The sequence below is a fragment of the Hyla sarda genome, unplaced genomic scaffold (genome assembly GCF_029499605.1).
Source record: "Hyla sarda isolate aHylSar1 unplaced genomic scaffold, aHylSar1.hap1 scaffold_31, whole genome shotgun sequence".
NCBI lineage: Eukaryota > Metazoa > Chordata > Amphibia > Anura > Hylidae > Hyla > Hyla sarda.
In genome coordinates this window covers 1,142,445-1,165,380 of record NW_026609824.1, presented here as the reverse complement: position 1 = coordinate 1,165,380, position 22,936 = coordinate 1,142,445, and the positions used below count along the sequence as shown (strand labels likewise).

Sequence of the window (22,936 nt, the reverse complement as noted above, 5' to 3'; positions counted from 1 at the left end):
TGAAAGATTGTTGCATCCAGGACCCTTAGCACTGTGATATGCTACTCAATACCACTGGCATGGCCAGGTGTAAACAACATCTGACCTTTGTTGTGTATGTAACCATGGAGATTGTGATGTCGCCTAGGCCCACCAAAGAACAGCCTTGTCAGAAGCAGCACTGCCATGAGCAGAAGCAGCAGCACCATAGGTTGTCAAATAAGCTGGATTTAACCAAGACAAGTGAGTCCAATAGGATGCAGGTATGTCCTCTATCCTTACAGCTTCCCGTGGCTGTTGGTTTTATACCGTTTGGGGACAGCCAAGGAGGCGTCAGCAGGCAACACAGGTAAGTGTGTGCTTGTGTGTGTGTGTGTGTGTGTGTGTGTGTGTGTGTTTCCTATGCAGATCCTAAACCCAGTATCAAATGCAAGTAGGAGGAGTAAGAAGGGTTCCTGCCAAAGCCAGGTTATGGATTGCATTTAAAAATGGTCCATCAGAGTGAAATGGACTCCCATCTTCCTGCTTAGCAATAATGATATGGGTTTAGGGTCTGCTGTGTGTACTGGTGGGTGACTGCCACCCAGCCAGAGTGTGTATGGGAGGCTGCCAGCCAGCCTCCCTTCCTACAAGTAGTGATGGTGCATGTGAAGGGGACAGCGTTGGTTCCTCCCCTTTCACAGTTATCACTTCTCATCTTTCCTTTTGGCTGGTATCAAATGTAGTGTCTGTTTATATCAGTTTAATATCTGATATGTCCCCTATCTGGTAGCATATATTAAGTGCACCACCAGTTTTTAGTGTTGGAAAGAAAGATTACCTGTTTATTTACTACTGCTGCAGCTGCTTTCTGGCTAGTCCAGTGGGCCCCTACTGCAGGCAAAAGACAATAGGTGGTGCCGCTTGTGTCTGGCCCCTGTTGGAGCGACCAGGCACAGGACTGCTGCTGCTGAATGTCCTCTTTAATTGAATAAGCTCAGCAACCAGCACACCTGTGCAGGTTGGACATGACATGATAGGTAGAAGTCTTTCAGGTAGTGGGTGTTGAATCTTGTATGATGAGGTTTCTAGGAGGGGGTGTGTTATGCAGATTAGGGTGGATGGAGAGAGATCTGAGAAAGCCGTATGCTTTGGTGAGTCCTGGTTGGTATGGGTTTGTTGAGGTGTTCATGACAAAGTTTGGTTTGATAGGTGTGAGACAGGATGTGTTAAAGGAGAAGAAGATTATGGTGAAGTGTATTAGGGTGAAGGATGTTCAGTGTAATATTAATATGGTGAGAGAATAGAATGTGAGTAAAGTGTGGAAGAGTTTGGAGACAGATGGTATGACTAATAGACAGAGAGAGATTGTATGGCAGAGTTTGCATGGTGCATTGCCAGTGAGAGAGGTACAGAAGAGTCGGGGGATTGGAAGAAGTGAGAGATGTCCGAGAGAGGGTTGTGGAGGGAATGAGATTATTATGCATTTGTTTTGGAATTGTGATAGAGCGCAAGAAGTGTGGAAGGGAATTGGTCCGTTGGCTAAAGAATTTATGGGGGTAAGAAAGTGGTCTTTTGAAGTGATTATGTTTGGTCTGGGGGTGGTAGGTGGGAGGAAGGAGAGAATGTTATATGTGTTGTTAGCAATAATTAAGGAGGTATTGTGGGATGTTAGGAATTTGTATATACCGTATTTATCGTCGTATAACACGCACTTTTTAGGCTAAAATTTTTAGCCTAAAGTCTATGTGCGTGTTATACGCCGATACCACCCCAGGAAAGGCAGGGGGAGAGAGGCCGTCGCTGCCCGCTTCTCTCCCCCTGCCTTCCCTGGGGTCTAGAGCCCTGCTGCCGGCCCTTCTCACCCCCTGGCTATCAGCGCCGCTGCCCGTTCTGTCCCCCTGACTATCGGTACCGGCGAGAGAAGGGGCAGCGGCACCCATTGCCGGCGCCGCTGCCCCGTTGCCTCCCCCCCATCCCCGGTGGCATAATTACCTGGGTCGGGTCCGCGCTGCTGCAGGCCTCCGGCGTGCGTCCCCTTCGTCGTTGCTATGCGCTGCACGGCGCGGCGCATGACGTCAGTGCGCCGCGCCATTCATAGCAACGACGCAGGGGCTGCACGCCGGAGGCCTGCAGCAGCGCGGACCCGACCCAGGTAATTATGCCACCGGGGATGGGGGGAGGCAATGGGGCAGTGGCGCCGGCAATGGGTGCCGCTGCCCCTTCTCTCCCCCTGGCTGTCGGCGCCGGCAATGGGGCGCCGGTACCGACAGTCAGGGGGACAGAACGGGCAGCGGCGCCGATAGCCAGGGGGAGAGAAGGGCCGGCAGCAGGGCTCTAGACCCCAGGAAAGGCAGGGGGAGAGAAGCGGGCAGCGACGGCCTCTCTCGCCCTGCATTTCCTGGGGGTGTATCGGGGTATACACGCGCACACACGCACCCTCATTTTACCATGGATATTTGGGTAAACAACTTTTTTTACCCAAATATCCTTGGTAAAATGAGGGTGCGTGTTATAGGCCGGTGCGTGGTATACCCCGATAAATACGGTATTTAAGAAGAAGGATGTGTCGGTTGAAGAGTGTATGAGAATGATATTAGATAGATTGCATACTGTATATTTGTGGGATAAGAAGAGATTTGGAGAGGATGATGCGGAGGGGACTTGGAAGTTTTTAAAATGGAGACACGTTGTGAGGGTATGAGGGTGGTGTGTTGTTATGCTATGTACTTTGTTTTGGGGTGTATTTTGTTATATGTTGATAAAGTAACCTAATGATGAGTTTGGTGAATTGTGACTAAGTTCAGTAAATCTGAGAGGCAAACGTGAAGTAAACCTGAACGATTAAGTTTTAATTCAAACCTGAAGGTTTAAAAAAAAATAAAAAATAAAAAAGTCTGTTTTTATCAGTTTAACCCCTTCAGGACGGAGCCCATTTTGGCCTTAAGGACCGGAGCGTTTTTTGCACATCTGACCACTGTCACTTTAAACATTAATAACTCTGGAATGCTTTTAGTTATCATTCTGATTCCGAGATTGTTTTTTCGTGACATATTATACTTTAACATAGTGGTAAATTTTTGTCGATACTTGCATCCTTTCTTGGTGAAAAATCCGTAAATTTGATGAAAAATTTGAAAATTTTGCATTTTTCTAACTTTGAAGCTCTCTGCTTGTAAGGAAAATGGATATTACGAATACATTTTTTTTTGGTTCACATATACAATATGTCTACTTTATGTTTGCATCATAAAATTTACGTGTTTTTACTTTTGGAAGACACCAGAGGGCTTCAACGGTCAGCAGCAATTTTCCGATTTTTCACAAAATTTTCAAACTCAGTATTTTTCAGGGACCAGTTCACGTTTGAAGTGGATTTGAAGGGTCTTCATATTAGAAATACCCCATAAATTACCCCATTATAAAAACTACACCCCCAAAGTATTCAAAATGACATTCAGTCAGCGTTTTAACCCTTTAGGTGTTTCACACGAATAGCAGCAAAGTGAAGGAGAAAATTCACAATCTTCATTTTTTACACTCACATGTTCTTGTAGACCCAATTTTAGAATTTTTACAAGGGGTAAAAGGACAAAATTTTTACTTGTATTTGTAGCCCAATTTCTCTCGAGTAAGGACATACCTCATATGTCTATGTAAAGTGTTCAGCGGGCGCAGTAGAGGGCTCAGAAGGGAAGGAGCGACAAGGGGATTTTGGAGAGTACGTTTTTCTGAAATGGTTTTTGGGGGGCATGTTACCTTTAGGAAGCCCTTATGGTGCCAGAACAGCAAAAAAAAAAACACATGGCATACCATTTTGGAAACTAGACCCCTCGGGGAATGTAACATGGGATAAAGTGAACCTTAATACCCCACAGGTGTTTCACGACTTTTGCAAATGTAAAAAAAAAAATAATAATTTTTTACCTAAAATGCTTGTTTTCCCGAAAAATTTTTATTTTTAAAAAGGGTAATAGCAGAAAACACCCCTAAAAATTTGAAGCCCAATTTCTCCCGATTCAGAAAACACCCCATATGGGGGTGAAAAGTGCTCTGCTGGCGCACTACAGGTCTCGGAAGAGAAGGAGTCACATTTGGCTTTTTGAACGCAAATTTTTCTCTGGGGGCATGCCGCATTTAGGAAGCCCCTATGGTGCCAGGACAGCAAAAAAAACCCCACATGGCATACCATTTTGGAAACTAGACCCCTCGGGGAACGTAACAAGGGGTTAAGTGAACCTTTATACCCCACAGGTGTTTCACGACTTTTGCATATGTAAAAAAAAAAATTTTTTTTTTACCTAAAATGCTTGTTTTCCCAAAAATTTTACATTTTTAAAAAGGGTAAAAGCAGAAAATACCCCCCAAAATTTGTAACCCAATTTCTCCCAAGTACGGCGATACCCCATATGTGACCCTTAACTGTTGCCTTGAAATACGACAGGGCTCCAAAGTGAGAGCGCCATGCGCATTTGAGGCCTAAATTAGGGATTGCTTAGGGGTGGACATAGGGGTATTCTACGCCAGTGATTCCCAAACAGGGTGCCTCCAGCTGTTGCAAAACTCCCAGCATGCCTGGACAGTCAACGGCTGTCCGACAATACTGGGAGTTGTTTTGCAACAGCTGGAGGCTCCGTTCTGGAAACAGTGGCGTACCAGACGTTTTTCATTTTTATTGGGGAGGGGGGGGGGGGGGGGCTGTGTAGGGGTATGTGTATACGTAGTGTTTTTTACTTTTTATTTTATTTTTTGTGGTAGTGTAGTGTAGTGTTTTTAGGGTACAGTCACACGGGCGGGGGTTCACAGTAGTTTCTCGCTGGCAATTTGAGCTGCAGCAGAAAGTTTGCGGCAGCTCAAATTTGCAGCCAGATACTTACTGTAATCCTCCGCCCATGTGAGTGTACCCTGTACGTTCACATTGGGGGGGACATCCAGCTGTTGCATAACTACAACTCCCAGCATGCCCGTTGGCTGTCGGTGACTGCTGAGAGTTGCAGTTTTGCAACAACTGTAGGCACACTGGTTATGTATCACTGAGTTTGTGACCTAACTCAGTGTTTCACAACCAGTGTGCCTCCAGCTGTTGCAAAACTACAACTCCCAGCATGTACGGTGCATGGTGTACGGTGACTGCTGAGAGTTGTAGTTTGCAACAGCTGGAGGCACACCGGTCGTGAAACACTGAGTTAGGTAAAAAAAAACTCTGAGTTTCACAACCAGTGTGCCTTCAGCTGTTGCAAAACTACAACTCTCAGCAGTCACCGACAGCCAACGGGCATGCTGGGAGTTGTAGTTATGCAACCAGCAGATGCACCACTACAACTCCCAACATGCACTTTAGCTGTTTGTGCAACCTGGGAGTTGTAGTTATACAACAGCTGAAGGTACACTTTTCCATAGAAAGAATGTGCCTCCAGCTGTTGCAAAACCATAAGTCCCAGCATGCCCATAAGGGAATGCTGGGAGTTGTGGTGGTCTGCCTCCTGCTGTTGCATAACTACAGCTCCCAGCATGCCCTTTTTGCATGCTGGGAGCTGTTGCTAAGCAACAGCAGGAGGCTGTCACTCACCTCCAACGATCCAGACGCTGCAGGTCAGTCCCGCCGCCGCAGCTGCTCCTGGGGCCCCCGATCCCAACAGGGGCGCCGGGGATCGGGGTCCCCAGCACCCGGGGTGCACGTCCCGCACCCGCTCACGTCCTCCGGAAGAGGGGCGGAGTGGGTGCGGGAGTGACACCCGCAGCAGGCGCCCTGATTGGTCGGCCGGTAATCCGGCCGACGAATCAGGGCGATCGTGAGGTGGCACCAGTGCCACATCACCCCTGCAGGCTCTGGCTGTTCGGGGCCGTCAGAGACGGCCCCGAACAGCCAGATATTCCGGGTCATCGGGTCACTGGAGACCCGATTGACCCGGAATTGCCGCAGATCGCTGGACTGAATTGTCCAGCGATCTGCGGCGATCGCCGACATGGGGGGGCATAATGACCCCCCTGGGCGATATGCCGGGATGTCTGCTGAACGATATCAGCAGGCATCCGGCTCCGGTCCCCAACCGGCTAGCGGTGGGGGACGGAATTCCCACGGGCGTATGGATACGCCCTCGGTCCTTAAGGACTCGGGATGCAGGGCGTATCCATACGCCCTATGTCCTGAAGAGGTTAATATCTGATCTGTCACCTATCTGATACCATAGATTAAGTGCACCACCAGGTTTCAGTGTTGGAAAGAAAGATTACCTGTTTATTTGCTGCTTCAGCTGCTTGCTGGCTAGTCCAGTGGGCCCTTACTGCAGGCAAAAGACAATAGGTGGTGCCGCTTGTGTCTGGCCCCTGTTGGAGCGACCAGGCACAGGACTGCTGCTGCTGCTGCTGAATGTCCTCTTTAATGGAATAAGCTCAGCAACCAGCACACCTGTGCAGGTTGGACATGACATGATAGGTAGCTGTCTTTCAGGTAGTGGGTGCTGAATCTTGTTAATTGACATGGGGGTGTCATTGCTGTTGATTGACCATGCATTGGTACTGTGGTATTGGAATAATAAAAACAAATGTTGCCAGCCAGCCATCCATTGCAATAATGGATAGGACATCAGCTATGAGGCATTTGTTTGTACAAACTGCTGCTCACAACTAATGTTGTAATATAGTGTCTCCATCTGCTGGTGGTATTGAATAAGCAATAGTGCAATGATAGGGTCTGAAAAAGAAGAAAAATAAGAATCAGCAGCATAGGAAAAAAGGAGGAAAGAAGGAAAACATGGAGAGAAGAAAAAAAAGAAGGTAAAAAAAGGTGAAAACATGTTTAAAAACGTGTTTCCATCTCTCTCTCTCTCTCTCTTTCTCTCTCTCTCTCTCTCTCTCTCTCTCTCTCTCTCTCTCTCTCTCTCTCTCTCTCTCTATATATATATCAATATCTATCTATCTATCTATCTATATATATATATATATATATATAAAATTTAGATGAAGGGGAGCACCTTGCTCAAGGATTCCAGATCCGTGTGGGTGCACAGCTTCAGGAACAGACCAATTCCCAAGTAATATCAAAAGCAAAGTAGAAGCGGCACTCCAAAATATAAATAAAGCGTGGATTTATTCACACATCTGTGCAGAAAGCGACGTTTCGGCTCGACAATAGAGCCTTTCTCAAGCATGCTTGAGCAAGGCTCTATTGTCGAGCCGAAACGTCGCTTTCCTCACAGATGTGTGAATAAATCCACGCTTTATTGATATTTTGGAGTGCCGCTTCTACTTTGCTTTTGATATATATATATATATATATATATATATATATATATATATAAAAGAAAAAAAAATATATATATAGAGAGAGAGAGAGAAAGATAAATATATATATAGAGATAGATAGATAGATACACATACATACACATAGGCGTGCACACTGGGTGTGCCGGGTGTGCCCAGGCACACCTTAATCCAGTGGCGTTGCGACCCGGGTGCGGCCCGCACCGGGTGACACCAAGACGCTCCGCAGCACCCCCCATCTGTGCCCGACCGTCCTTCACCAGCCCAGACCTCCGCCCCCCCCCCCGTCAGGCGCACCGCACAGCGCTGCCTCCTGCTCCTGTTTGTGCCCCGCTCCGCTCTGGCTCACCTTCAGTTGGTTCGGTCATGTGACGGCACGTTACTGCCGTCACATGACCTTCAGGACGTCACGCTGTATTCAAGGACGCCGGCCCCAGAGCGTGACGTGACGGTACGCGGTTCGCAGGATTACCGCGCTGAGTGAGTGAATGTTATTTCAACCTGCCTACTGGGTCTGGGGGGATAGGGTTAATCTGGGAGGTACTTCATTCCTACAGGGGGGGAAAGGGGGTTAAACTGGGGGGTTCTACCATCCTACTGGGGGGAGGGGGTAATCAGGGGGTACTACCTTCTAACAGGGTGGGGGGATAGGGTTAATCTGGGGGGTACTGCATTCCTACAGGTGGGGAGGGGGTTAATCTGGTGCCCCGAGTAGGCAGGTAGTACCCCCAGATTAACCCCCTCCCCCCAGTAGGATAGTAGTACCCCCAGATTAACCCCCCCCCCCAGTAAGAAGGTAGTACCCTCATATTAACCCCCTATTCCTGCCAGTAGGAAGGTAGCACCCCCAGATGCTGGTGGCCTCCATGTCTATTTTGCTTTTGTAGGGAACTGTACTGCACCTAATGTGGCGAATTATACTGCACCTAATGTGGGAACTATACTGTACCTAATGTGGGAACTATACTGCACCTAATGTGGGGGAACATACTGCACCTAATGTGGGAACTGTACTGCCAACCTAATGTGGGGGAACTATACTGCACCTAATGTGGGGAACTATACTGCACCTAATGTGGGGAACTATACTGCACCTAATGTGGGGAACTATACTGCACCTAATGTGGGGGAACTATACTGCACCTAATGTGGGGGAACTATACTGCACCTAATGTGGGGAACTATACTGCACGTAATGTGGCAAATTATACCGCACCTAATGTGGGGGAACATACTGCACCTAATGTGGGAACTATACTGCACCTAATGTGGGGAACTATACTGCCAACCTAATGTGGGGGAACTATACTGCACCTAATGTGGGGAACTATACTGCACCTAATGTGGGGAAACTATACTGCACCTAATGTGGGGGAACTATACTGCACCTAATGTGGGGGAACTATACTGCACCTAATGTGGGGAACTATACTGCACCTAATGTGGGGGAACTATACTGCACCTAATGTAGGGGAACTATACTGCCAGCCTAATGTGGGGGAACTGTACTGCACCTAATGTGGGGGAACTGTACTGCACCTAATGTGGGGGAACTGTACTGCACCTAATGTGGGGGAACTGTACTGCACCTAATGTGGGGGAACTGTACTGCACCTAATGTGGGGGAACTGTACTGCACCTAATGTGGGGGAACTGTACTGCACCTAATGTGGGGGAACTATACTGCACCTAATGTGGGGAACTATACTGCCAACCTAATGTGGGGAAACTGTACTGCACCTAATGTGGGGGAAGTATACTGCACCTAATGTGGGGAACTATACTGCACCTAATGTGGGGGAACTATACTGCACCTAATGTGGGGGAACTATACTGCACCTAATGTGGGGAACTATACTGCCAACCTAATGTGGGGAACTATACTGCCAACCTAATGTGGTGGGGACTTATACTGCACCTAGTCTGGCGGGACTTATACTGCACCTAATGTGGGGGAACTATACTGCACCTAATGTGGGGGAACTATAGTAACTGTGTGCGTATATATATATATATATATATATATATATATATATATATACACGCGCGCAGCGTGAGTTTGTGCTGTAGGGTGCACACCCTAATGCAATAGGCTGCGCACGCCTATGTACATACATACATACATATGTGTGTATTGATGGAGTTGCAAACAACATGGGTGCACTTGACAAACTCAGCACAGCTATTCCCCATTGTAAGATTGTTGCATGCAGGACCCTTAGCACTGTGATATGCTACTCAATACCGTTGGCGTGGCCAGGTGTAAATAACATCTCACCTTTGTTGTGTAAGTAACCATGGAGATTGTGATGTCGCCTAGGCCCACCAAAGAACAGCCTTGTCAGAAGCAGAGCCAGACATGAGAGCAAGCAAGCGAGCCAGAAATGAGTGCAAGCTAGCAAACCAGATATGAACGCGAGCAAGACATGAGAGCAAGCGAGCGAGCCAGATATGCGAGCGAGCGAGACATATAAGTGAGCGAGCCAGACAAGTGAGCAAGAGAGCGAGTCAGATATGAGAACGAGCTAGCCAGATATGCGAGCGAGCAAGCCAGATAAGAGAGTGAGCCAGACAAAAGAGCAAGCGAGTAAGCCAGATATGAGAGAAAGCGAGCGAGCCAGATATGAGAACGAGCGAGCCAGTTATGATAGCATGCAAGCAAGCCAGATATGCGAGCGAGCCAGACAAGAGAGAAAGCGAGCCAGATATGATAGCAAGCGAGCAAGCCAGATATGAGAGCGAGCCAGATAAGAGAGCGAACCAGACAAGAGAGAAAGCAAGCGAGACAGATATGAGAGCGAGCGAGCCAGATATGAGAGCGAGCCAGACATGAAAGCAAGCCAGATATGAGAGCGAGCGAGCTAGACATGAGAGCAAGCGAGCGAGCCAGATATGAGAGCGAGCGAGCCAGATATGAGATCGAGCCAGACATGAGAGCAAGCGAGCCAGATATGAGAGCGAGCGAGCCAGACATGAGCGCAAGCGAGCGAGCCAGATATGAGAGCAAGTGAGTGAGCCAGATATGCGAGCGAACCAGACAAGAGAGCAAGCGAGCGAGCCAGATATGAGAGCAAGCGAGCGAGCCAGATGTGAGGGCGAGACAGATAAGAGAGCGAGCCAGACAAGAGAGCAAGCGAGTGAGCCAGATATGAGAGCAAGCGAGCGAGCCAGATGTGAGAGCGGGCGAGCCAGATATGCGAGCGAGCCAGATAAGAGAGCGTGCCAGACAAGAGAGCAAGCGAGCGAGCAAGCCAGATGTGAGAGAGAGCGAGGCAGATAATAGAGCGAGCCAGACAAAAGAGCAAGCGAGCCAGATATGAGAGCCGCTTGTGTCTGGCCCCTGTTGGAGCGACCAGGCACAGGACTGCTGCTGCTGCTGCTGAATGTCCTCTTTAATGGAATAAGCTCAGCAACCAGCACACCTGTGCAGGTTGGACATGACATGATAGGTAGCTGTCTTTCAGGTAGTGGGTGCTGAATCTTGTTAATTGACATGGGGGTGTCATTGCTGTTGATTGACCATGCATTGGTACTGTGGTATTGGAATAATAAAAACAAATGTTGCCAGCCAGCCATCCATTGCAATAATGGATAGGACATCAGCTATGAGGCATTTGTTTGTACAAACTGCTGCTCACAACTAATGTTGTAATATAGTGTCTCCATCTGCTGGTGGTATTGAATAAGCAATAGTGCAATGATAGGGTCTGAAAAAGAAGAAAAATAAGAATCAGCAGCATAGGAAAAAAGGAGGAAAGAAGGAAAACATGGAGAGAAGAAAAAAAGAAGGTAAAAAAAGGTGAAAACATGTTTAAAAATGTGTTTCCATCTCTCTCTCTCTCTCTCTCTCTCTCTCTCTCTCTCTCTCTCTCTCTCTCTCTCTCTCTCTCTCTATATATATATATATATATCAATATCTATCTATCTATATATATATATATATATATATAAAATTTAGATGAAGGGGAGCACCTTGCTCAAGGATTCCAGATCCGTGTGGGTGCACAGCTTCAGGAACAGACCAATTCCCAAGTAATATCAAAAGCAAAGTAGAAGCGGCACTCCAAAATATAAATAAAGCGTGGATTTATTCACACATCTGTGCAGAAAGCGACGTTTCGGCTCGACAATAGAGCCTTTCTCAAGCATGCTTGAGCAAGGCTCTATTGTCGAGCCGAAACGTCGCTTTCCTCACAGATGTGTGAATAAATCCACGCTTTATTGATATTTTGGAGTGCCGCTTCTACTTTGCTTTTGATATATATATATATATATATATATATATATATATATATAAAAGAAAAAAATATATATATATAGAGAGAGAGAGAGAAAGATAAATATATATATAGAGATAGATAGATAGATACACATACATACACATAGGCGTGCACACTGGGTGTGCCGGGTGTGCCCAGGCACACCTTAATCCATTGGCGTTGCGACCCGGGTGCGGCCCGCACCGGGTGACACCAAGACGCTCCGCAGCACCCCCCATCTGTGCCCGACCGTCCTTCACCAGCCCAGACCTCCGCCCCCCCCCCCCCGTCAGGCGCACCGCACAGCGCTGCCTCCTGCTCCTGTTTGTGCCCCGCTCCGCTCTGGCTCACCTTCAGTTGGTTCGGTCATGTGACGGCACGTTACTGCCGTCACATGACCTTCAGGACGTCACGCTGTATTCAAGGACGCCGGCCCCCAGAGCGTGACGTGACGGTACGCGGTTCGCAGGATTACCGCGCTGAGTGAGTGAATGTTATTTCAACCTGCCTACTGGGTCTGGGGGGATAGGGTTAATCTGGGAGGTACTTCATTCCTACAGGGGGGGAAAGGGGGTTAAACTGGGGGGTTCTACCATCCTACTGGGGGGAGGGGGTAATCAGGGGGTACTACCTTCTAACAGGGTGGGGGGATAGGGTTAATCTGGGGGGTACTGCATTCCTACAGGTGGGGAGGGGGTTAATCTGGTGCCCCGAGTAGGCAGGTAGTACCCCCAGATTAACCCCCTCCCCCCAGTAGGATAGTAGTACCCCCAGATTAACCCCCCCCCAGTAAGAAGGTAGTACCCTCATATTAACCCCCTATTCCTGCCAGTAGGAAGGTAGCACCCCCAGATGCTGGTGGCCTCCATGTCTATTTTGCTTTTGTAGGGAACTGTACTGCACCTAATGTGGCGAATTATACTGCACCTAATGTGGGAACTATACTGTACCTAATGTGGGAACTATACTGCACCTAATGTGGGGGAACATACTGCACCTAATGTGGGAACTGTACTGCCAACCTAATGTGGGGGAACTATACTGCACCTAATGTGGGGAACTATACTGCACCTAATGTGGGGAACTATACTGCACCTAATGTGGGGGAACTATACTGCACCTAATGTGGGGGAACTATACTGCACCTAATGTGGGGGAACTATACTGCACCTAATGTGGGGAACTATACTGCACGTAATGTGGCAAATTATACCGCACCTAATGTGGGGGAACATACTGCACCTAATGTGGGAACTATACTGCACCTAATGTGGGGAACTATACTGCCAACCTAATGTGGGGGAACTATACTGCACCTAATGTGGGGAACTATACTGCACCTAATGTGGGGAACTATACTGCACCTAATGTGGGGGAACTATACTGCACCTAATGTGGGGGAACTATACTGCACCTAATGTGGGGAACTATACTGCACCTAATGTGGGGGAACTATACTGCACCTAATGTAGGGGAACTATACTGCCAGCCTAATGTGGGGGAACTGTACTGCACCTAATGTGGGGGAACTGTACTGCACCTAATGTGGGGGAACTGTACTGCACCTAATGTGGGGGAACTGTACTGCACCTAATGTGGGGGAACTGTACTGCACCTAATGTGGGGGAACTGTACTGCACCTAATGTGGGGGAACTGTACTGCACCTAATGTGGGGGGAACTATACTGCACCTAATGTGGGGAACTATACTGCCAACCTAATGTGGGGAAACTGTACTGCACCTAATGTGGGGGAAGTATACTGCACCTAATGTGGGGAACTATACTGCACCTAATGTGGGGGAACTATACTGCACCTAATGTGGGGGAACTATACTGCACCTAATGTGGGGAACTATACTGCCAACCTAATGTGGGGAACTATACTGCCAACCTAATGTGGTGGGACTTATACTGCACCTAGTCTGGCGGGACTTATACTGCACCTAATGTGGGGGAACTATACTGCACCTAATGTGGGGGAACTATAGTAACTGTGTGCGTATATATATATATATATATATATATATATATATATATACACGCGCGCAGCGTGAGTTTGTGCTGTAGGGTGCACACCCTAATGCAATAGGCTGCGCACGCCTATGTACATACATACATACATACATATGTGTGTATTGATGGAGTTGCAAACAACATGGGTGCACTTGACAAACTCAGCACAGCTATTCCCCATTGTAAGATTGTTGCATGCAGGACCCTTAGCACTGTGATATGCTACTCAATACCGTTGGCGTGGCCAGGTGTAAATAACATCTCACCTTTGTTGTGTAAGTAACCATGGAGATTGTGATGTCGCCTAGGCCCACCAAAGAACAGCCTTGTCAGAAGCAGAGCCAGACATGAGAGCAAGCAAGCGAGCCAGAAATGAGTGCAAGCTAGCAAACCAGATATGAACGCGAGCAAGACATGAGAGCAAGCGAGCGAGCCAGATATGCGAGCGAGCGAGACATATAAGTGAGCGAGCCAGACAAGTGAGCAAGAGAGCGAGTCAGATATGAGAACGAGCTAGCCAGATATGCGAGCGAGCAAGCCAGATAAGAGAGTGAGCCAGACAAAAGAGCAAGCGAGTAAGCCAGATATGAGAGAAAGCGAGCGAGCCAGATATGAGAACGAGCGAGCCAGTTATGATAGCATGCAAGCAAGCCAGATATGCGAGCGAGCCAGACAAGAGAGAAAGCGAGCCAGATATGATAGCAAGCGAGCAAGCCAGATATGAGAGCGAGCCAGATAAGAGAGCGAACCAGACAAGAGAGAAAGCAAGCGAGACAGATATGAGAGCGAGTGAGCCAGATATGAGAGCGAGCCAGACATGAAAGCAAGCCAGATATGAGAGCGAGCGAGCTAGACATGAGAGCAAGCGAGCGAGCCAGATATGAGAGCGAGCGAGCCAGATATGAGATCGAGCCAGACATGAGAGCAAGCGAGCCAGATATGAGAGCGAGCGAGCCAGACATGAGCGCAAGCGAGCGAGCCAGATATGAGAGCAAGTGAGTGAGCCAGATATGCGAGCGAGCCAGACAAGAGAGCAAGCGAGCGAGCCAGATATGAGAGCAAGCGAGCGAGCCAGATGTGAGGGCGAGACAGATAAGAGAGCGAGCCAGACAAGAGAGCAAGCGAGTGAGCCAGATATGAGAGCAAGCGAGCGAGCCAGATGTGAGAGCGGGCGAGCCAGATATGCGAGCGAGCCAGATAAGAGAGCGTGCCAGACAAGAGAGCAAGCGAGCGAGCAAGCCAGATGTGAGAGAGAGCGAAGCAGATAATAGAGCGAGCCAGACAAAAGAGCAAGCGAGCCAGATATGAGAGCAAGCGAGCGAGCCAGATGTGAGAGCGAGACAGATAAGAGAGCGAGCCAGACAAGAGAGCAAGCAAGCGAGCCAGATATGAGAGCAAGCGAGCGAGCCAGATATGAGAGCAAGAGAGCATGCCAGACAAGACAGCAAGCGAGCGAGACAGATATGAGAGCAAGAGAGCGAGCCAGAAATGAGAGCAAGCGAGCAAGCCAGATATGAGAGCGTGCCAGATAAGAGAGCGAACCAGACAAAAGAGAAGCGAGCGAGACAGATATGAGAGCAAGAGAGCGAGCCAGAAATGAGAGCAAGCGACCCAGATATGAGAGCAAGCGAGCAAGCCAGATATGAGAGCGTGCCAGATAAGAGAGCGAACCAGACAAGAGAGCAAGCGAGCGAGCCAGATATGAAAGCGAGCGAGCCAGATATGAGAGCAAGAGAGCGAGCCAGATATTAGAGCAAGCGAGTGAGCCAGATATGCGAGCGAGCGAGCCATATAAGAGAGCGAGCCAGACAAGAGAGCAAGCGAGCGAGCCAGATATGAGAGCGAGCCAGATAAGAGAGCGAGCCAGACAAGAGAGCAAGCGAGCGAGCCAGATGTGAGAGTGAGTGAGCCAGATAAGCGAGCGAGCCAGATATGAGAGCAAGCGAGTGAGCCAGATATGCGAGCGAGTGAGCCATATAAGTGAGCGAGCCAGACAACAGAGCAAGCGAGCGAGCCAGATATGAGAGCGAGTGAGCCAGACATGAGAGCAAGTGAGCGAGCCAGATATGAGAGTGAGCGAGCCAGACATGAGAGCAAGCGAGCGAGCCAGATATGAGAGCGAGCGAGCCAGATAAGGGAGCAAGCCAGACAAGAGAGCAAGCGAGCAAGCCAGATATGAGAGCGAGCGAGCCAGATGTGAGAGCGAGCCAGATAAGAGATCGAGCCAGACAAGAGAGCAAGCGAGCGAGCAAGATATGAGAGCAAGCGAGCGAGCCAGATGTGAGAGCGAGCAAGCCAGATATGCGAGCAAACCAGATAAGAGAGCGAGCCAGATATGAGAGCAAGCGAGCGAGCCAGATATGAGAGCAAGCGAGCGAGCCAGATGTTAGAGCGAGCAAGCCAGATATGAGAGCGAGCCATAAAAGTGAACGAGACAGACCAGAGAGCAAGCGAGCGAGCCAGATATGAGAACAAGCGAGCCAGCCAGATATGAGAGCAAGCGGGCAAGCCAGATACGAGAGCGAGCGAGCCAGATAAGAGAGCGAGCCAGATATGAGAGCAAGCGAGCAAGCCATATATGAGAGCAAGCAGGCAAGCCAGATATGAGAGCGAGCGAGCCAGATAAGAGAGCGAGCCAGACAAGAGCGCAAGCGAGCGTGATAGATATGAGAGCAAGAGAGTGAGCCAGATATGCTAGCGAGTGAGCCATATAAGAGAACGAGCCAGACAAGAGAGCAAGCGAGCGAGCCAGATATGAGAGCGAGTGAGCCAGACATGGGAGCAAGCGAGCGAGCCAGATATGAGAGCGAGCAAGCCAGACATGAGAGCAAGCGAGCGAGCCAGATATGAGAGCGAGCGAGCCAGACATGAGAGCGAGCGAGCCATACATGAGAGCGAGCGAGCCAGACATGAGTGCAAGCGAGCGAGACAGATATGAGAGCAAGCCAGATAAGAGAGTGAACCAGACAAGAGAGCAAGCGAGCAAGCCGGATATGAGAGGGAGCGAGCCAGACATGAGAGCAAGCAAGCGAGCCAGATATGAGGGCGAGCGAGCCAGCCATAAGAGCAAGCGAGCGAGCCAGATATGAGAGCAAGCGAGCCAGACATGAGAGCAAGCGAGCCAGACAAGAGCGCAAGCGAGCGAGCCAGATATGAGAGCAAGCGAGTGAGCCAGATATGCGAGTGAGCCATATAAGAGAGCGAGCCAGACAAGAGAGCAAGCGAGCGAACCAGATATGAGAGTGAGCGAGCCAGACATGAGAGAAAGCGAGCGAGCCAGATATGAGAGCCAGCGAGCCAGACATGAGAGCGAGCGAGCGATATATGAGAGCGAGCGAGCCTGACATGAGCGCAAGCGAGCGAGCCAGATATGAGAGTGAGCCAGATAAGAGAGCCAACCAGACAAGAGAGCAAGCGAGCGAGCCGGATATGAAAGGGAGCGAGTCAGACATGAGAGCAAGCGAGCGAGCCAGATATGAGAACGAGCAAGCCAGACATGAGAGCAAGTGTGCGAGCCAGATATAATAGCGAGCGAGCCAGATATGTGAGCAAGCGACCCAGATATGAGAGCGAGAGAGCCAGACAAGAGAGCAAGCGAGCGACCCAGATATGAGAGCAAGCGAGTAAGCCAGATATGAGAGCAAGCGAACGATCAAGATATGAGAGCGAGCAAGCTAGATAAGAGAGCAAGCGAGCGAGCCAGATATGAGAGCAAGCGAGCAAGCCAGATATGAGAGCAAGCGAGCGATCCAGATATGAGAGCGAGCGAGCCAGACATGAGAGCGAGCGAGCCATACATGAGAGCGAGCGAGCCAGACATGAGTGCAAGCGAGCGAGACAGATATGAGAGCGAGCCAGATAAGAGAGTGAATCAGACGAGAGCAAGCGAGCAAGCCGGATATGAGAGGGAGCGAGCCAGACATGAGAGCAAGCAAGCGAGCCAGATATGAGAGCGAGCGAGCCAGCCATAAGAGCAAGCGAGCGAGCCAGATATGAGAGCGAGCGAGCCAGACATGAGAGCAAGCGAGCCAGACAAGAGCGCAAGCGAGCGAGCCAGATATGAGAGCAAGCGAGTGAGCCAGATATGCGAGTGAGCCATATAAGAGAGCGAGCCAGACAAGAGAGCAAGCGAGCGAACCAGATATGAGAGTGAGCGAGCCAGACATGAGAGCAAGCGAGCGAGCCAGATATGAGAGCCAGCGAGCCAGACATGAGAGCGAGCGAGCGATATATGAGAGCGAGCGAGCCTGACATGAGCGCAAGCGAGCGAGCCAGATATGAGAGCGAGCCAGATATGAGAGCGAGCCAGATAAGAGAGCCAACCAGACAAGAGAGCAAGCGGCGAGCCGGATATGAGAGGGAGCGAGTCAGACATGAGAGCAAGCGAGCGAGCCAGATATGAGAACGAGCAAGCCAGACATGAGAGCAAGTGTGCGAGCCAGATATAATAGCGAGCGAGCCAGATATGTGAGCAAGCGAGCCAGATATGAGAGCGAGAGAGCCTGACATGAGAGCAAGCGAGCGAGCCAGATATGTGAGCGAGCGAGACATGAGAGCAAGCGAGCCAGATATGAGAGCGAGCTAGCCAGATATGTGAGTGAACCAGATAAGAGAGCGAGCCAGACAAGAGAGCAAGCGAGCGAGCCAGATATGAGAGCAAGCGAGCGAGCCAGATTTGAGAGCAAGAGAGCATGCCAGACAAGACAGCAAGCGAGCGAGCCAGATATGAGAGCAAGAGAGCGAGCCAGAAATGAGAGCAAGCGAGCGAACCAGATATGAGAGCAAGCGAGCAAGCCAGATATGAGAGCGTGCCAGATAAGAGAGCGAACCAGACAAGAGAGCTAGCGAGCGAGACAGATATGAGAGCGAGCGAGCCAGACATGAGAGCAAGCCAGATATGTGAGCGAGCGAGCGAGACATGAGAGCAAGCGAGCGAGCCAGATATGAGAGCGAGCTAGCCAGATATGCGAGTGAACCAGATAAGAGAGCGAGCCAGACAAGAGAGCAAGCAAGCGAGCCAGATGTGAGAGCGAGCGAGCCAGATGTGAGAGTGAGCCATATAAGAGAGCGAGACAGACAAGAGAGCAAGCGAGCAAGCCAGATATGAGAGCAATAGAGCAAACCAGACATGAGAGCGAGCCAGACAAGAGTTCAAGCGAGCGAGCCAGATATGAGAGCAAGCGAGTGAGCCAGACATGCAAGCGAGCGAGCTATATAAGAGAGCGAGCCAGACATGAGAGCAAGCGAGCGAGCCAGATATGACAGCGAGCGAGCCAGACAAAAGAGCAAGCGAGCGAGCCAGATATGAAAGCGAGTGAGCCAGATATGCGAGCGAGCGAGCCAGATAAGAGCGAGCGAGCCAGATAAGAGAGCGAGCCAGACAAGAGAGCAAGCGAGCGAGCCAGATGTGAGAGCGAGCGAGCCAGATATGCGAGCGAGCCATATAAGAGAGCGAGACAGTCAAGAGAGCAAGCGAGCGAGCCAGATATGAGAGCAAGCGATCGAGCCAGATGTGAGAGCGAGCAAGCCAGATATGCGAGCGAGCCAGATAAGAGAGCGAGCCAGACAAGAGAGCAAGCGAGCGAGCCAGATATGAGAGCGAGCGAACCAGACATGAGATCAAGCGAGCGAGCCAGATATGCGAGCGAGCGAGCCAGATAATAGAGCAAGCCAGACAAGAGAGCAAGCGAGCGAGACAGATATGAGTGCAAGCGAGCAAGCCAGATATGAGAGCGTGCCAGATAAGAGAGCGAACCAGACAAGAGAGCTAGCGAGCGAGACAGATATGAGAGCGAGCGAGCCAGACATGAGAGCAAGCCAGATATGTGAGCGAGCGAGCGAGACATGAGAGCAAGCGAGCGAGCCAGATATGAGAGCGAGCTAGCCAGATATGCGAGTGAACCAGATAAGAGAGCGAGCCAGACAAGAGAGCAAGCAAGCGAGCCAGATGTGAGAGCGAGCGAGCCAGATGTGAGAGTGAGCCATATAAGAGAGCGAGACAGACAAGAGAGCAAGCGAGCAAGCCAGATATGAGAGCAATAGAGCAAACCAGACATGAGAGCGAGCCAGACAAGAGTTCAAGCGAGCGAGCCAGATATGAGAGCAAGCGAGTGAGCCAGACATGCAAGCGAGCGAGCTATATAAGAGAGCGAGCCAGACATGAGAGCAAGCGAGCGAGCCAGATATGACAGCGAGCGAGCCAGACAAAAGAGCAAGCGAGCGAGCCAGATATGAAAGCGAGTGAGCCAGATATGCGAGCGAGCGAGCCAGATAAGAGCGAGCGAGCCAGATAAGAGAGCGAGCCAGACAAGAGAGCAAGCGAGCGAGCCAGATGTGAGAGCGAGCGAGCCAGATATGCGAGCGAGCCATATAAGAGAGCGAGACAGTCAAGAGAGCAAGCGAGCGAGCCAGATATGAGAGCAAGCGATCGAGCCAGATGTGAGAGCGAGCAAGCCAGATATGCGAGCGAGCCAGATAAGAGAGCGAGCCAGACAAGAGAGCAAGCGAGCGAGCCAGATATGAGAGCGAGCGAACCAGACATGAGATCAAGCGAGCGAGCCAGATATGCGAGCGAGCGAGCCAGATAATAGAGCAAGCCAGACAAGAGAGCAAGCGAGCGAGACAGATATGAGTGCAAGCGAGCGAGCCAGATGTGAGAGCGAGCGAGCCAGATATGCGAGCGAGACAAACAAGAGAGCAAGCGAGCGAGAGTGAGTGAGCCAGATATGAGAGCAAGCAAGCCAAATATGAGAGTGAGCCAGATAAGAGAGCGAACCAGACAAGAGGGCAAGCGAGCGAGACAGATATGAGAGCGAGCGAGCCAGATATGAGAGCAAGTGAGCGAGACAGATATGAGAGCAAGCGAGCGATCCAGATATGAGAGCGAGCGAGCCAGACATGAGAGCAAGTGAGCGAGCCAGATATGAGAGCAAGCGAGCGATCCAGATATGAGAGCGAGCGAGCCAGACATGAGAGCGAGCCATATGTGAGAGTGAGCGAGCCAGATATGCGGGAGAGCCAGATAAAAGAGCGAGCCAGACGAGCGCAGGCGAGCGAGCCAGATATGAGAGCAAGCGAGTGAGCCAGATATGCGAGCAAGTGAGCCATATAAGTGAGCGAGCCAGACAAGAGAGCAAGCGAGTGAGCCAGATTTGAGAGCGAGTGAGCCAGATATGAGAGCAAGCGAGCGAGACAGATATGAGAGGCAGCGAGCCAGATATGAGAGCGAGCGAGCCAGATATGAGAGCAATCGAGCCATCCAGATATGAGAGCGAGCGAGCCAGACATGAGAGCAAGCGAATGAGCCAGATGTGAGAGCAAGTGAGCGATCCAGATATGAGAGCGAGCAAGCCAGACATGAGAGCAAGCGAGCGAGCCAGATGTGAGAGTGAGTGAGCCAGATATGCGGGCGAGCCAGATAAGAGAGCGAGCCAGACAAGAGCGCTAGCGAGCGAGCCAGATATGAGAGCAAGCGAGTGAGCCAGATATGCGAGCGAGTGAGCCATATAAGTGTGCGAGCCAGACAACAGAGCAAGCGAGCGAGCAAGATATGAGAGCGAGTGAGCCAGACATGAGAGCAAGTGAGCGAGCCAGATATGAGAGTGAGCGAGCCAGACATGAGAGCAAGCGAGCAAACCAGATATGAGAGCGAGCGAGCAAGATAAGGGAGCAAGCCAGACAAGAGAGCAAGCGAGCGAGCCAGATATGAGAGCAAGCGAGCGAGCCAGATGTGAGAGCGAGCCAGATAAGAGATCGATCCAGACAAGAGAGCAAGCGAGCGAGCAAGATATGAGAGCAAGCGAGCGAGCCAGATGTGAGAGCGAGCGAGCCAGATATGCGAGCAAACCAGATAAGAGAGCGAGCCAGATATGAGAGCAAGCGAGCGAGCCAGATGTGAGAGCGAGCAAGCCAGATATGAGAGCGAGCCATATAAGAGAGCGAGACAGACCAGAGAGCAAGCGAGCGTGCAAGATATGAGAACAAGCAAGCCAGCCAGATATGAGAGCAAGCGGGCAAGCCAGATATGAGAGCGAGCGAGCCAGATAAGAGAGCGAGCCAGATATGAGAGCAAGCGGGCGAGCCATATATGAGAGCAAGCGGGCAAGCCAGATATGAGAGCGAGCGAGCCAGATAAGAGAGCGAGCCAGACAAGAGCGCAAGCGAGCGTGATAGATATGAGAGCAAGACAGTGAGCCAGATATGCTAGCGAGCAAGCCATATAAGAGAACGAGCCAGACAAGAGAGCAAGCGAGCGAGCCAGATATGAGAGCGAGTGAGCCAGACATGAGAGCAAGCGAGTGAACCAGATATGAGAGTGAGCGAGCCAGACATGAGAGCAAGCGAGCGAGCCAGATATGAGAGCGAGCAAGCCAGACATGAGAGCAAGCGAGCGAGCCAGATATGAGAGCGAGCGAGCCAGACATGAGAGCAAGTGAGCGAGCCAGATATTATAGCGAGCGAGCCAGATATGCGAGCCAGATATGAGAGCGAGAGAGTCAGACAAGAGAGCAAGCTAGCGGGCCAGATATGAGAGCAAGCGAGTAAGCCAGATATGAGAGCATGCGAACGATCCAGATATGAGAGCGAGCAAGCCAGATAAGAGAGCAAGCGAGGGAGCCAGATATGAGAGCAAGCGAGCAAGCCAGATATGAGAGCAAGCGAGCGATCCAGATATGAGAGCGAGCGAGCCTGACATGAGAGCAAGCGAGCGAGCCAGATATGTGAGCGAGCGAGACATGAGAGCAAGCGAGCGAGCCAGATATGAGAGCGAGCTAGCCAGATATGCGAGTGAACCAGATAAGAGAGCGAGCCAGACAAGAGAGCAAGCGAGCGAGCCAGATATGAGAGCAAGCGAGCGAGCCAGATTTGAGAGCAAGAGAGCATGCCAGACAAGACAGCAAGCGAGCGAGCCAGATATGAGAGCGAGCCAGAAATGAGAGCAAGCGAGCGAACCAGATATGAGAGCAAGCGAGCAAGCCAGATATGAGAGCGAGCGAGCCAGACATGAGAGCAAGCGAGCAAGCCAGATATGTGAGCGAGCGAGCGAGACATGAGAGCAAGCGAGCGAGCCAGAAATGAGAGCGAGCTAGCCAGATATGCGAGTGAACCAGATAAGAGAGTGAGCCAGACAAGAGAGCAAGCAAGCGAGCCAGATATGAGAGCAAGCGAGCGAGCCAGATATGAGAGCAAGAGAGCATGCCAGACAAGACAGCAAGCGAGCGAGACAGATATGAGAGCAAGAGAGCGAGCCAGAAATGAGAGCAAGCGAGCAAGCCAGATATGAGAGCGTGCCAGATAAGAGAGCGAACCAGACAAAAGAGAAGCGAGCGAGACAGATATGAGAGCAAGAGAGCGAGCCAGAAATGAGAGCAAGCGACCCAGATATGAGAGCAAGCGAGCAAGCCAGATATGAGAGCGTGCCAGATAAGAGAGCGAACCAGA

At 50.4% G+C, this 22,936-nt stretch overlaps 1 non-coding gene across 1 annotated transcript; it reads left to right on the top strand.

The window, feature by feature from the left end:
- Nucleotides 1-669: 669 nt before the first annotated feature.
- On the top strand, nt 670-852 carry LOC130328565 (U2 spliceosomal RNA). Its single transcript, XR_008872506.1, has one exon. It is a non-coding gene; the product is annotated as a U2 spliceosomal RNA (small nuclear RNA).
- The last annotated feature ends 22,084 nt before the right edge of the window (nt 853-22,936 follow it).